The sequence below is a fragment of the Diplotaxodon limnothrissa genome, unplaced genomic scaffold (genome assembly GCF_057381915.1).
Source record: "Diplotaxodon limnothrissa isolate DT_005_m unplaced genomic scaffold, D_limnothrissa_male_GT1.1 unmapped_scaffold_5, whole genome shotgun sequence".
In the NCBI taxonomy this organism is placed as follows: domain Eukaryota; kingdom Metazoa; phylum Chordata; class Actinopteri; order Cichliformes; family Cichlidae; genus Diplotaxodon; species Diplotaxodon limnothrissa.
The window spans coordinates 1-14746 of NW_028188559.1; the positions used below are offsets into that span (position 1 = coordinate 1).

Below are 14746 nucleotides of genomic sequence, written 5' to 3' on the forward strand. Positions count from 1 at the left end.
GCAGACATCACACAGAGAGCTGTGCTACTGAGCTTCCAGGAGATCAAGAGGAGACTTCCCACAGCAAGATTTTAAATAAAATGAAAGATTCAATGTTGACGCTGAGGAAGACAACTAAGGTGTACGACGTGCTCTGCCTTAAATCTTCAGCAGCGTTGGAAGGAGTCTAAGGATGACATCATGATTCTGTGAAAAGCACAGGAACCAGAAGCTATGGTGGTGATAACAGCAGTTTCCTATGAGGTCTGCAGCTTTGGAAATAGCTGAGACCCATGTTGACAAACAACAAAACTAACTGGTATGTTTGAATGTCTATTCTACATACATTTGGACTCTGGTCCTATGGACAGTGATGGAAACAACTGGAAGAGACATTTATGACGCCCTGCAGAACTCAAACCACTCTTCAGAGAGACATGTGATTTGCACACCCGGAGGAAGCATCACCAAGATGGGATGTTTTTGAAAATGTTATCTTCTTATTTTCACTATTAAATTAACAATTTCTTTGTTTGTTTGTAGGATGCAGTTTGCCATGAGATGAGATCAATGGGGAATGGGATAACTGCTACTACATTTGTTAAACTCTGTACTTTTACAGTGATTTAGGGTGATTTGACGTATGCTGAGTATAACAATGTTGGCATTGAAACTGTCAGACATGAGGTATTCATAACTGGAAACTTTTCTAGCATAAAGGTCAATAAAGGGGGGAATGTTAGGTTTTGCATTGTTGATTGTCATTTATGCTTAGAAATATTTACTCATATATGCTTAGAGGTGTATAATCAATTGTAGATTGAAAGAATGTCTCATCCTAGGAGGTCTGTAACAACTGTGTAGCATGAAGAGGGGAGTGCGTTCACTCCTCTACAGAGTGTGTTCTGGCATAGATCACACCCCCTAGGAGAGGTTTTATCTTTTCTTGATATATGGTATAGCAAACACACGTATATCTGTTTGAGTGTAAGAGCCTTTTGTTTAGATGGACCTGTTAGACTCCTGGCACCAGCTTTGGGGAGTCTTCACAGGGTCACATCTTGACCTCACACACATCACACACACACACACACACACACACACACACACACACACACACACACACACACACAGTATTCTTTGTTCACATGTATACCTATGTAAGATGTTATATGTTAATGACCCTATGCATATTCATGTTACCACAATAAAAGGAGTGCTCTGGGGAGCCTGGCTGAGAGTCTGACAGAGGTCAAGTGGTGGGACGACACTTGGCTCCAGCGAGATCTCCCTCATGCATGAGTGAACCAGAGAACTTTGGTGCCTTGAGTCTTGCTTTTTACATTATTGTACATTATTGTACTTTATTGAGCCCCGTGGGGAAATTGCTCTCTGCATTTAACCCATTCACTCAGTGAAGCAGTGGGCAGCCATTGGGCGCCCGGGGAGCAGTGTGTAGGGACGGTACCTTGCTCAGGGGTACCTCAGGGTAGCTGTTTGCTGCGTAGCAGATTGTCCTTAACGTTCCAGCGAATAGGTTTATGCTATAAACCTATCATTCCCCATCACATTCATCACCTGTTCCTCTGGTGTCTCTAATTGGAGCACGCAGGTGTGTGGAGCAGAGTGAAATCACACACCTAATGCTGTTTGATTCAACCTGGATCTTAGAAGTTTTGATTAACATCAGTGTCAAACATGAACTAACTCTTTGTCCCCTTCAACATTACATGTTGTTTTTTGAAGTAACAGGTTCAGTGATCTTAAAAGGCTGCGGTAACGTGTCGCTGATAAAACACGGAGTCATTTTCAAATTATTCACTTTAGTTCAATTCAGCTTTATTGTTTTACAGTGCCAACAACAGCAGTCAGCTCTACAATCTTACAGAGAACATTCCCCAAATCAAAAATCCTGCGTGTGCGCTGCAGCTGTGGGTGGAAGGACTCACGTTAGCCTTCAACAGGAGGCGGCGTGTGGGGTGGTCAGCGGGACGAGGGAGGAAACAAGACGACAGTGAACCAACTGTAAAGCACTGACTGCTGCTCTAGTAACAAATCAAATGAACACTGAAAGCAAATCAGAAAACGCCCTGTCGTTAAAAGTGTCTGTATCATGGGATGGATACACCCTTAACAAAACAAAGAAAATATGACAAAACCAAGTTTCCCCTCATGCTGTCGGACGCGCCTCGAGGAACCAGCTCCATTTAAAACATCACAGTCAGCTGTAAAGTGTCGTTTCAGTTTTTATACAACGTCAAAGAGCTTCATGTTTGAACAATCAGCTTATGAACAGGAATAAGAACTGCACGGTCTGGTTCTGGTTGGATGCAAACAAACAGCTGTGTGTTAATCCAGCAGCAGCAGCAGGACATGCTGGAGGATGGAGCTCAGCTGAAACGACCCATGAAGTCCTCACCGACTCTCATGTTTACCATCAGGACCAATCCCTGCAACTGAAATATAATCTACTAAATATCAGAGTTGAGAAGGTTGTGTTAGCGTGTGGTGAGTGCAGGATGGGGAACTCCATCCTAACGACAAATTTCATTTCCTTAAAAAGGCATCAAGAGAAGCTTTGAAGGTAAAATGAAGGTTTTAGTGTGAAACTGTTTTATCACAGCTGCAGATTTATGAATACACAGAAGGATTTAGTTTCACATATTTCCAGACAAAGCCATAAATGCTTCTTAATCAATGCCAGTAATATACTGCTTCCTGCTTTTAAGCTTGGGCGAGCCGTAGATGCTGAAATATTGCACCGTTCTTACAAATAAAGCAAACAAAGGAAGAAATGTATTTCTATGATCTTACTCCATGGCCACGTTCATACATGTGAAAGTCTCCATCCTGTGTCCTTCACTTATCTTTATCCCAGGTGTGAATTGTTCACAGGACTTAAAAGGAGGACGTGTCTGTGGAAAAGGCTCCGGTCAACCTAAACTCCTCCCTCATCAGGACACAGAAGAGCCGCTGAGGCAGCGCCTTGGAGTACGCTGCTGGTCGCGGCACACAGGTGCGCAACAAGATCTCCCGGCCTGCTGGAGGAGGGAAGTCTGGTACTCTGCTGCTTCCCCCAGTTTGCTTCTTGTCAGATCCCAAGTCCTCATCGACGGGCGCCAGAAGGGCAGCCTAAAACGGCAAAGGTCAAATGTTAGCAAACAGCAACCCATTCTGAAGAAATGTGCTGTGTGAGGTGGACACATGGATATTCAGAAGTACTGTAACCGAGTCTCCCACAGAGACCTGATCCAGACTACAGCTCACAAACACAGCTCCTCTACTAACACCTCACTGCAGCTGCACGCTGCTGATCCTGTCTGTGATTAGAAATGATTTAATAAAGTAAAACAGAGGCTCGTTTTCTATGAGCGTAAACAGGGATCTCTGTTTCAGTCTCAGTGTAACAAACGTGTTTACTGAATAAGTCTTTCAGTAAACATGTTTTTGTTAATTCAGTAAAATCTGCAAAGATGACTTGTACTGTTGGCAGCAACAAACAGAGACAACAGAGTGTGGGACAGACAGGAAGTCAGGACACGTCTATGTGCTTCACAGTGGGACTAGAACATGAACATTTCTACACACACCACAGGCAACAACTGTGCAAACCTCCACGTCACCAAAAACACCCTGCAGGTCCCATCAGAGCAACGGCAGAGAAAACAGATGAAATGTCTGTTAGAGAGAAAAACGCTTCGCTGCTTTCTTACCTGTATGACACCAAAAGGGTTTTGTTTTTTTTAATAATAAAGGCTTCATGTTTTACAGTTAAAGGTAAAGCTCATGCAAACATGCAGGCTTTTTTGTCTGATCAATGCAAAAGTTCAAACATGTCTCTTTCAAGCCTCATTATCAGCTGAGATCATAGTAAAGACACAGACAGGATCCTGATCCATCTGTTCTTTATATAATTACTGTTTTTACTGTAATGTAGAATATCATTAGAATTAGAATTAGAATTCAACTTTATTGTCATTGCACATGCACAGGTACAGGGCAACGAAATGCAGTTTGCATCCATCCAGAAGTGCTTTAGTGATATAGATAGATTACAATATATATTAGCAATAATATAGATATGTGAGTATATTACAGAAATGGGTCTATTATGGTATGTTATAATGTACACGGTATGAAGTATGTTGTGAATATTCTATAACTCTAAGTATGTACAGGCTGTAGTGAGTACAAGCTATGTACAGGATATGAACAGGATATAAATATGAAAAACTATACAGAATATGAAATGAAATAAATAACTTTACAGAATCTGGGATATACAGCTATACAGAAATGGGAACTATGCAAGTTGTAAACAGTTGTAGGATTAAAGATTATCGAATGTACAGAATGATTATTTACACAGAGCTATACAGTAGTGCAGTTAAGATAAGTGAGGGTGTAGATAGTTTCTACAGAGGCTATATAAAGTGCTAGTGGTTGTGAGTGGTGGTTCAGTCCATGTTATTATTGTGTTTGAGGGTACAGTTGTCCATTGTGGGTGTGTGTATGTTCAGTCCATGAGTTTAACGTGGGTCAGATGTCAGGAGGACATGGACATAATACACAGACTGCAGCCTAAATACTGCTAAAAACAGCCCTTTTTATTTTTAAGGTTTTACGTATTAACCTTTTATTATAAGAGTCACCTGATCCTTAGCAGGTGTGTATACAGAAATACACCAGGTCATTATTTAAGCAAAGCGAAGCCAAACTGCTCCTGTGTGACAGATGAAGTCCACCTTTAAACAGCATTTAGATGCTGCTAATGACGATTAGTGGCAGCACTGGTCTGTGGGGTGGGGACACTGGTGCCACCAGTACAGCGCGCACTTTTCACAGCGCCACCATGTGGATCAAACTGTATTCTGGGTCAAACCTGATGTTTTATCATTTACACTGAACAAAAATATAAACGCAACACTTTTGTTTTTGCTCCTGTTTTCCATGAGCTCAACTCAAAGATATGAAACATTTTCTACAAACACAAAAGACCCGACACTCGCAAGCAATGTTCCCCCTAAGCTGCGCGCATGCACAATTGCGCACTGCTGGCACAATTGTGCACTGCTGGCACGGGCTCTGCACAGAAAATCTGCGTTGCGCACAAAAAAAAAAAATCACCTGAATTGAAGTTAAAATTAGAACTTTAACAATTCTGTTTTGCAGTGTTAGTCAGTAAGTGACTGGCTGCTCCCGTATGGGATCAGAACGAGGCCACCTTATCCCGTAGTCCAGCCAATCACGCGATTCACATTCGTATATACGCAGCTAATCAACGTGGTTGACAGGCTATGACAGCGTCCTTATGTGCCCACACCGGTGTTTTAGCAAAGCGGCTGATGTGGCGTGAAGCCACGTTAATGACAACGTGTACAACCATTGGAGATGTGAGCAGGACAGACGGAACAACTGACGGACAAAGTGTGGACTTTATACCAGTTTTTAAATTGTGTTGATCGGCCGCGTAAAACCAGAGTTATGATAAAAATATCTGCAATGTTTGTTTTTCTTCCTGAATACTGTCGTTGTTTATATTTACTGCGGGAAGAAACGGTAAAAACGCCGTTTTATAAGGAAAACGCTCGAAAGCCTGTGAGCAAAAACAACACCAAAACAAACCCCCACCAGCCTTTCCTATTGGTGGAAAAATGCACCATGTCGACCAATCAAAAAATGATATGGCAACATGACATTTAGTTGTTTAGGAAGGGGGAAGTTTTAGGAGTGACGGCGGTGTTTGAGATGAGATTGCCACGTTTAGCACAAATCTTGTGTAGTTAGTGTGTAGTTAGTGTGTAGTGTAGTCAATAGTTTTGTTGTGTGTGTCAGAACAATGGTTTACAGGTGTTACAGCAGTGACACATCTGCTGCTGTCAGGCCTGCAGGTATCAGGCTGTTGTTCTCCTTCATCTCATAGTGGACAGAAATTATTTTGTGGAGCGGCACAAATAATTTGTGTGGCATCAGATTTGATGCAGAACAGCTGATTGTTCTGCAAATAGTTTGAAATGTTTATTTAAAAAACACCTCGGCTGCATTTTTAGGTAAACAGCTGCAAAAAACTCTGTTTGCAAAACTCAGTTACTTTTTTGAAGAAGTAACTATATAATTAACTGCCCAACATTGGTCATTATTTACTGTACTTGCAGACAGAGTTACAGACTCTCTCCCAGACCACAGACTCAGAATACAAGTCAGAGCTTTATTTAAAGAAAGTTGTGTTTTCAAAATTGAAGTTCAAGTTATTTTTACTTCCATTAGTGTTAACATGCTGCACAGGTCATGAAGAAGATTGTTTTAATTTTCATTGTAAGTGGGCTAAAGCAGTTAATTAAAAGTAGTCTAACATAAATGTAAATGCTGTAATTTGATTATTCTAATAAACATGTAACTTGGATGCTGGCGTGACCACAGTGCACACGTCTGCTGTTGCTCACAGTGCGACGCTCAGGGAGTTTGTGTGTTCAGACACGTGAAACATTACAGGGAACATTGCTCGCAAACACTGTTCACAAATCTGTCTAAATGTGTGTTAGTGAGAACTTCTCGTTAGCTGAGATAATCCATCCCACCTCACAGGTGTGGCATGTCAAGGTGCTGATTAGACAGCATGAATATTGCACAGGTGTGTCTGAGACTGCCCACAATAAAAGGCCACTCTGAAATATGCCGTACATGTGTAGCACAATGACACACATTGTCAGTCAGGATCCGGTTCAGCTCATGGAAACAAAAGTGTTGTGTTTATATTTGTGTTCAGTGTAACAAATACTGAGACGTGTAATAATGTCGTGTGTTGTTCATCTGAGGACGCTGCAAAGAACCAGATTATTTTTATTATCCTGTTTGTCTGTTATGTGAACCTTTAGAGGATGTACCTTATAATGACTGAGTGTGTTTATCGCACTATGTTAAATGTAACTGTGAGCGACACGAGGCTTACTGCTCATGGTTACCTCATCAGTGGTGAAGTCAGCCAGCCTGATGCAAGAAACAGGAAGAAGAAAAGGATGAAAGAGCAACACACAGATGAAAAACAAAAACAGACTTTCTAACCGACAGAGCTGAAATCTGAACATGTCACCAGCTGCAGGAGGCAACGCTCTGAACCACGTCGTTCCTCCTCCAGATGGAGCTTTCACTGTCTATAGTCTCTTGACATACAATGGTTGGATTCTCCTATGATACTGTATCAGCTGAGCCTCAAATTCTTATGATCTCGAGCTTCTTCAGTCTCAGTGAATCCTTAGTTGGCTCAGATGCATCATCTGGTGTTTGAGTGTAACAAGGTGGTTGTAACACAAAAGGAGTGTAAACAGGTGAGTGTGGTTTGTAGTGTAAACTAAAGCAGCGTGTCTAACCAACCACATCTCCATCGCTCCACAGCTGCTGAGGGAGCTACAACCCTCATTCAGCCTTTCACAGACATACAGCAATGAACTGTGTGAACAATAAACTTTATTCATACACACAAATCCCTTTAGGGTTGTGTCAGCGAGGGCAAACGGGCCACATCAAATACATGGAGCTACAAGCTGTGGTGACCCACTGTCAGTAAGGGAGCTTTATTACACACACACAGCATCACAACAACAGTTACCTCAAGCTGCTTCTATGTTATAAGGCAAAGACCCTGCAGTTACACAGGAAACATTAGGTGACCGTCTGTGAGCGACAGTGGGAACCAAAGCCTCTAACATCCATCGATAGATGAGGGGCAGGCGGACTGAATGCAGAGAGGTCTACTAACACATGTTGAGTGAAGAAGAAACACCCAGTGCATCATGGGAAACTTAGACCTATAACTTAGACCTGTGTGCGCCTTAGCATATGCTACTTCCGGCGTATAGCGCTTAGTTTCCGGTGTGATATTCGCTCCTTGTTCACGGTCGGGTTTTTCAACCAAATGGACGAATCCAGTGGCGATTTACATTTCTCGAGATGTCGAATGTATCTGTAGATGATGTTGATCGACTTGTCGACATTTTTTCCCCCCGCGCCTCAGAGAGAGACAGGATTCAAATTTTATACTTCTCAGTATTTGTATACAGCGCTCCCTCGTTTATCGCGGGAGTTACGTTCTAAAAATAACCTGCGATTGGTGAAATCTGAAGTAGCCAACTTTATTTTTTACAATTATTATAGATGTTTTAAGGTAAAACCCGTCACTACACACTTTATACACTCAGACAGACATGAACATTTTCACACGTTTCTCTCCTGTTTAAGCTCTCAAAGTTCAAACCTTCGTAGACAAATAAGTCCAGTATTACAGAAACCAAAGATCAAACCGTGTTTTCAGGTCCAGCACATGAGAACAGAGCAGCTGAGAGATAATTCAACATCAATGAATCATTAATGAATCAGCGATTCTGTACTGTACAGGAGAGACGGCACGGAGGAGATCAACAATAGTCTGCAGCCAATCAGGACGCAGAACACAAAGCGCTGTGCGCAAAAAAAAAAGCATGCAAACTTGCACAAAAAAAATGTGCGAAACAGCGAGGCCGCGTTATAGCGAGGGACCGCTGTAATTTTGAAGGCACGTCACAACATACCCTTCGTAAATACTCATGCATAGAGACCCTTACCACGGTTTGTTGACATGCTGTGTAGGTGTGTACTTGACTAGCAGGGAAACCTTTGACTATTGTTCACCTGTAGTTTGAATGCTGAACATCTGCCTGTTTAAATCATAAGAACTGTCACTATACAGAGATGTGCTTCTGATTCTGTAATGCAGTTCTGCTTGTGTTGAGTGATGTAAACCACCAATCGATCTGCACATTTCAAACGTCAAAACTGATCATTTGATTTTTTTATGACACAGCAGTGGTGAGTGTTCCCACCTTCTGCTCTTTGTAACTTAACGCCATCTTTCTGTTTTCATATTTTGGACATGATTTTGGAGTCCATCTTTGCAGCAGCAATTGACCGCAAAGTAAAGCTACCGGAAATGTACAACCCTGCATCCGATATTAAAACAGGAAGTTAGCATTTTCTCGTGCACAGGGTCTATTGCAGACTAATTAAGGTTGCTGATCCAACCCTAACTATGTGCTTTATCAAAGAGGAAAGTTTTGTCTGTCTCCTGAATCCAAACTGGAAGCTGGTTCCACAGAAGAGGGGCCTGAAAACTGAAGGCTCTGCCTCCCATTCTACTTTTAAATACTCTAGGAACAACAAGTAGGCCTGCAGAGCGAGAGCGAAGTGCTCTAATAGGGTGATATGGTACTACAAGGTCATTAAGATAAGATGGGGCCTGATTATTTAAGACCTTGAATGTGAGGAGCAGGATTTTGGATTCATGTTCCAGTTGATGCATCAGAGTCAATCTGGGATCCAGTGTGGAGCACATGGACACTTTTAAGGCTTAAAGAACAAACCGATGATTCGATTAGATACTCGGCTCCATCTCTGGAGTCACGGCCACCAAAGCTTTGTTTCTGCTAACACTGTAAACATATACAAATGCACATTAATAGTTGTTACTGCAGAAAGAGAAAAAGAAGCGTCAAAGACAGGAAGGAGATCTGCTCCACTGTGGAGAGAGCTGCACAACTTTGTTCCTGCAGAATTGTCACACAGTCAAACTGATAATTCTTCATTTTTCATTGATAGTTAAACAGACTGGTTCTTATAGCTCTGAACGTGCTTCACAGCACAGCAGCAGTAATTGTGTGTTTCAGGAAGAAACAACGTTACAATAGAGCAGACTCTCCTGACACTGACAGACAACACTGCGTCTTTACATCAGTGCTGACCACGTCCTTCCAGTTTCATCTACATGAAGTATATATAAATAAAACAGCGCTGACTTCATGTCTTGTTCTAGGACCGGGACACCGACCTATTCTTGATGCTGATATTGAATAAGTGGTTGACTGGTGTGTGTGTGTGTACCTCTAAAGATGTCTCTATAGATGACAAATACATGACTGTATACATGAAACTGACAGCAAGACGTGGGAAGGACACGGAGGCAGAGTGAGAGTTACCCTCTGAGCACTGATGAAGAGTCTGTGGATTATACTGCCAGCCAGGCCCTGGCCTGCTCCTGTCACTACCACCTCTGGTTCCTCCAGCAGGGAGCTCACAAACCTAGAGACAACACACAATGTGGAAAATGTTACAATATTCCCACAAAACAAAACACTTAAATAAGAACATGTAAAACCTGAAGACGCCAAAACTATAAAATAAGACCACCAACATGAGCGAGAAAGAAACGTGTGAACTGACTGTGATCCTTCAGACGCCGTCTTTGTGAAACGTTAACAGATTCATCGTGACAACCTGTTACTGACTAACTATCTATAGTGACGGTGAAGACTGTTACATGTTACCAACAGCACAAACAAAGCTGTCAGTGAGCGCAGCTCAAACTCTGCGACTCACTTCTTCAGTTCATCAGCAGCCTCTCCGCTGTCGTCCTCAGGAACGGAGAACTTGGCCTTGAGCGAGCGAGCTTGAGTGATGACTGTCTCCATGCTCAGCAGCTGGTTAATGAAATCCTGCACACAGGACAAGAACAACTGTCTGCTCAATCCTGACAGCATGAGACCCCAAGACTACGTGGCAACGTTATAGGCTGAGTCTCGGGGTGTAAAAGGCGTGTTTGGAGTCACAGTGGATACATGGCATACTTAAATGTACTTTGAGAAAGCCAAGAATACTTTTACACAACAAGACTGTCCAATCAAGCAAAACTAACATGGTGGGGTTTAGCTGTGCAGCTGTACAGTGACATTCAAAGAAAAGGGGCTGTATGGATACTGAGTGCTAGTGAGAAGAACATTTTTATATGTGAAGAAGTGATGATTGTTCTCAGACTTTAGGACAGTATTAAAGCAGATGTTTAATGCACCTAACGTGTGATCAAACTCAATAATAACAATCTCAGTCTCTGTTTTCGATCACTGATAAACACATCCGATATCAGCAGAGTATAAAAGCTTTGAGCCCAGGTGGGAACAGCCGAAGGAATTACCTAGGTTTAGAAAAAAGTTAGCCATCACTGAGGAAGCACTGGAGTTTGTTACTCCAGCTCCCACTACAATCCCACTGCACCACACCCCTGTTTTCATGGTTCAACCATCAATGGCCATAATAATTATCAGCCAAGTTCTCAGCCATGGTGCACACTGTCCAGTCTACGTACACCTCATGTACAGCACATACTCAACTACAACACAAACACAGTTAACAATCAATCAATAATGTATTAAAAACAAAACTTTTTTGGGTGAATCTAATGATACTTTCTTTTAAACTGAATTATTTGTGGAAAGTCCGGTCGAGTTTTCACTGACCTCTAACTTCTTGTAGTCCTGGTTGGGGGACTGCAGGAGCTTGCTCGCTTGAACTGTAGCTTGCTGAATGGTTTTTTGCACTGATGGAATATCTTCAGCAGACTCTGAAAGAGAAGAAATGACAGTGTTTCCAGAGTGACAGAAAGCTGTGATTAAAAGAAAGACCTGCCACGTTTGTAACCTCAATTACTGTTAACATGAGAAAAAGCCTAAAATCGAGTAAACCTGCAAACTATTATCTTACTAATACAGATCCTTTTGAAATAAACAAAACCTTCACAACATTTTATAATAATCTTTACAGAGATTAAAACATATCCACAAAGTCTTGATGGATTATTATTGGAGTTAATTATTCCAGCTATTTCAGAGGATCACAGAACACATCTGCAAATAGAAACTAAGCCTTTTGTCCAGGAATATACCCACATGTGCTTTGGCACAAGGAAAAACTCCCTTTAAACAGGAAGAAGCCTTCAGCAGAGCCAGGCTCAGGGAGGGGCGGGGCCATCTGCAATAACCGAGTACAATAACCTCAGTTTGATCTGAATTAAGAAGCAGAAAGTTAGCGGCCATCCAGGTCTTTATGTCTTTAAGACATTCCTGCAGTTTAACTCATTGGTGTGTGTTATCTGGCTTCATGGACAGATAGAGCTGGGTGTCATCAGCATAGCAGTGTAAATGTATGCTATGTCTTCTAATGATGCTGCCTAAGGGAAGCATGTATAATGTAAACAGAATTGGTCCTAGCACTGAACCCTGTGGAACTCCATAACTAACCTCAGTGTGTGAAGAGGACTCTCCATTTACATGAACAAACTGGAGTCTATTAGATAGATATGATACAAACCTTCACACATTCACGTGTTATCAGCACGGAGCGTCTCTGTCAACCTCTGGAAGTAAAGCTTTTAGTAAGTGTCATAAGATCAAAATACATTTTTTAAAGAAGTGAAACGAGGACATTATTGTTGTGTCCAAGCTATGTTTTGTATTTTGTAGCCCAGACTTAATCAGAATTAATTTGCATACAACCTGGATATGCACCAAAGCATTTCTGACCTGCTGAAACATTCTGGGATATTACAGAATAAATGAAAACTAGCTTTCTGGTTTAATTAGAGAAAAGGTCTGAGTATCACAGCAGGACGTTAGCTGATTGAGGTTTCTCCAAAGTACTAGAAAACTCTCCTCAGTGATGTCCTTACTAGTCCTTACCATTGGCTGTCTCTAGACTCAGAACTGGTCTTAGCAGTATACCGTCAACTTAGAGACGATCCAGAAACTAAGACCTGTTATAATTATACGTGAACTCTCATTAGATAAATTAATGGTTGCACTGCAGGTGTCAGGGAACAACAGCAACACGACTGAAAGATCTTTAGCTTCTTCTAAAAACCAAATCAAATTATGCCCTGCTCCAGATGTGACAGTCTGAAGACGAAATCTAGACTTTTCTGTATCCTGGAATAATTATCAATTTATTGTGTGTAGAATAAAAGAAAGAGTGGGTTTTATCTGATTTCTGATCATTACTGGAGAAAACTTGACTGAAAGAAATTCATGTTGGGGAAACTTTCCAGGCTCCTTTCACAGTGAGGGTTGGGTAGCTAGTTAGAGTAAACAAACTAAATCACATTTACCTGCATTTTAACACCAGGGTCATGTTCTACCCATCATGCCTACGCAGCCCTGAAAATATCACGTGTCCATCTCTGATACTTGTAAGAGCTCAAAACTGGCCCAAACCCTGATGGAGTCCAAGGGCCTGCAGTGCAGAACACATCTTGAGCCCAAATCTTGGAGGGCTCAGGATTTGGGCTTTTTCTGCAGCTCATGGGCTGCATTCACTGAACCGACCACAAACTCATCTGTGCACCAAAGTACACAGTGAGACGTCCTTTACACTCACATCACTGGACACTTCCAGGTTCTGGGTTCCAGTCACTCTATACCAGTGGTGCCCAAATCTTTTTGCATCACAGCTGTGATACAGAACGGCTGTGTGGGCGGAGCCTGTTTCGTTTCAGTGCCGAAAAAAAGGGGTTGTATTTTGATGTAATGACTGTGTCGATGCAATCAGTCATTACATCACTCAGCTCAGGACTGAGCTGTGTAGACGCCAGCGTGTATCATACAGTGCGTCCACTTGCAGCCCTCCTCGTTTCCCAGCCGTCGCGCCCCCGTCTGCACATCCCCACACAGTCCTCACGTTTCACAGTCAGTGATTGTAAAGAGTTCCTCTGCAGTGGCTCTGCCAGGAGCCTGTCTGCAGAGAAGTCATTCCTTTGTCACTATCAGTGGCTTCATCCACCTGCAGAGGAAAGCAGCTACCATGCACCTTATCATTAAGCACTCGATAGGCAACTTTACGGGGGCAGAGCACAGACGCAGTTTTAGCAGAGACACTGTTGAGCACGACGGTTTAGAAGTGTGTGTCTGAAAAAGCCCTCTGACTTGTCTTTGTGCTCTGGATGTTTGGCGTCTTAGCTTGTTAAGCTTTAAACTGTCACAAACTTGCACTTTAAGACAGACACGCTGCGGCCTCTCCTCATCACCCACCGCTGCGCAGGTATGCTTCATCTTATCTTCTTTGGTTTGGAAACATATTTGGTGATGCTTCATCCTCTGCTTTGTGTTTGTGTGCGAGCCCCGTCAAAAGCCTGTGCATTATGCTGGCAGCGTCCAAGTCTTCTACTTTTTTATTCATGCAGCTTCTGGTTTTTTCTCCATTAACATCTCGGGTTGCATTTCATTTTCTTAGTACTTATTTTAATATCTTTAGTTTTTTGTATTTCGGTCTTACTGTAATTTACCTGCTGTGGGCTCAGAGTTATTTTCCCTGATTTTATTTCATATAAACGTGTTTTTCAACCAAACGGTGAGGACTTACCTTCTTCCTTCAACTTCAGAATAGTTGCATGAAGTATACAGGGCAGGAGGTGACGGGCCAGGTCTGCAGGTTTCTGCATCGCCATGTAGTGCAGAACCTAAAGACAAACCCCCAAAAAGTTTAGTTTGCCTGGCTTCTGTTTTCCTTTTGCTCTTTCAGATCAACAGAATATTTTTGCACAGCCAACAGGCTGCCTCTGAAGAAGACTCCAGATAAACGGTGACCTTTCTCTATGATGGTTATTCACAGGGGGACCAGTCATACCCAGATCTTTAAATCTGTCATAAGACTATCAGTGAGCATTATTTTTAACTTTCTCTTTTTGGATAAACAATGTCTTTAAAAGACAGGCAACATTTTCAGTGATGGTGCAAACTGGAGCGCCGAGCTCTGCTTTCATATGTGCAGGAAGAACATGCAAACGCTTGACAGGGACCTGCCCGGGTCCAAATCCAGGACCCTCTTTGGGTGAGGAAACAACTAACCCCAGTTACTGTTTGTCCCTTTCCCATAAAGCCGACCGGATCATTAATAGAAGCTGGTTTAAAGTTGCTCT

General features: G+C 42.3%; 1 pseudogene; it reads right to left on the reverse strand.

The window, feature by feature from the left end:
* Positions 1 to 2877: 2877 nt before the first annotated feature.
* LOC146606838 (rab3 GTPase-activating protein catalytic subunit-like) overlaps positions 2878 to 14746 on the reverse strand; it is a 28556-nt pseudogene continuing 16687 nt past the window's right edge.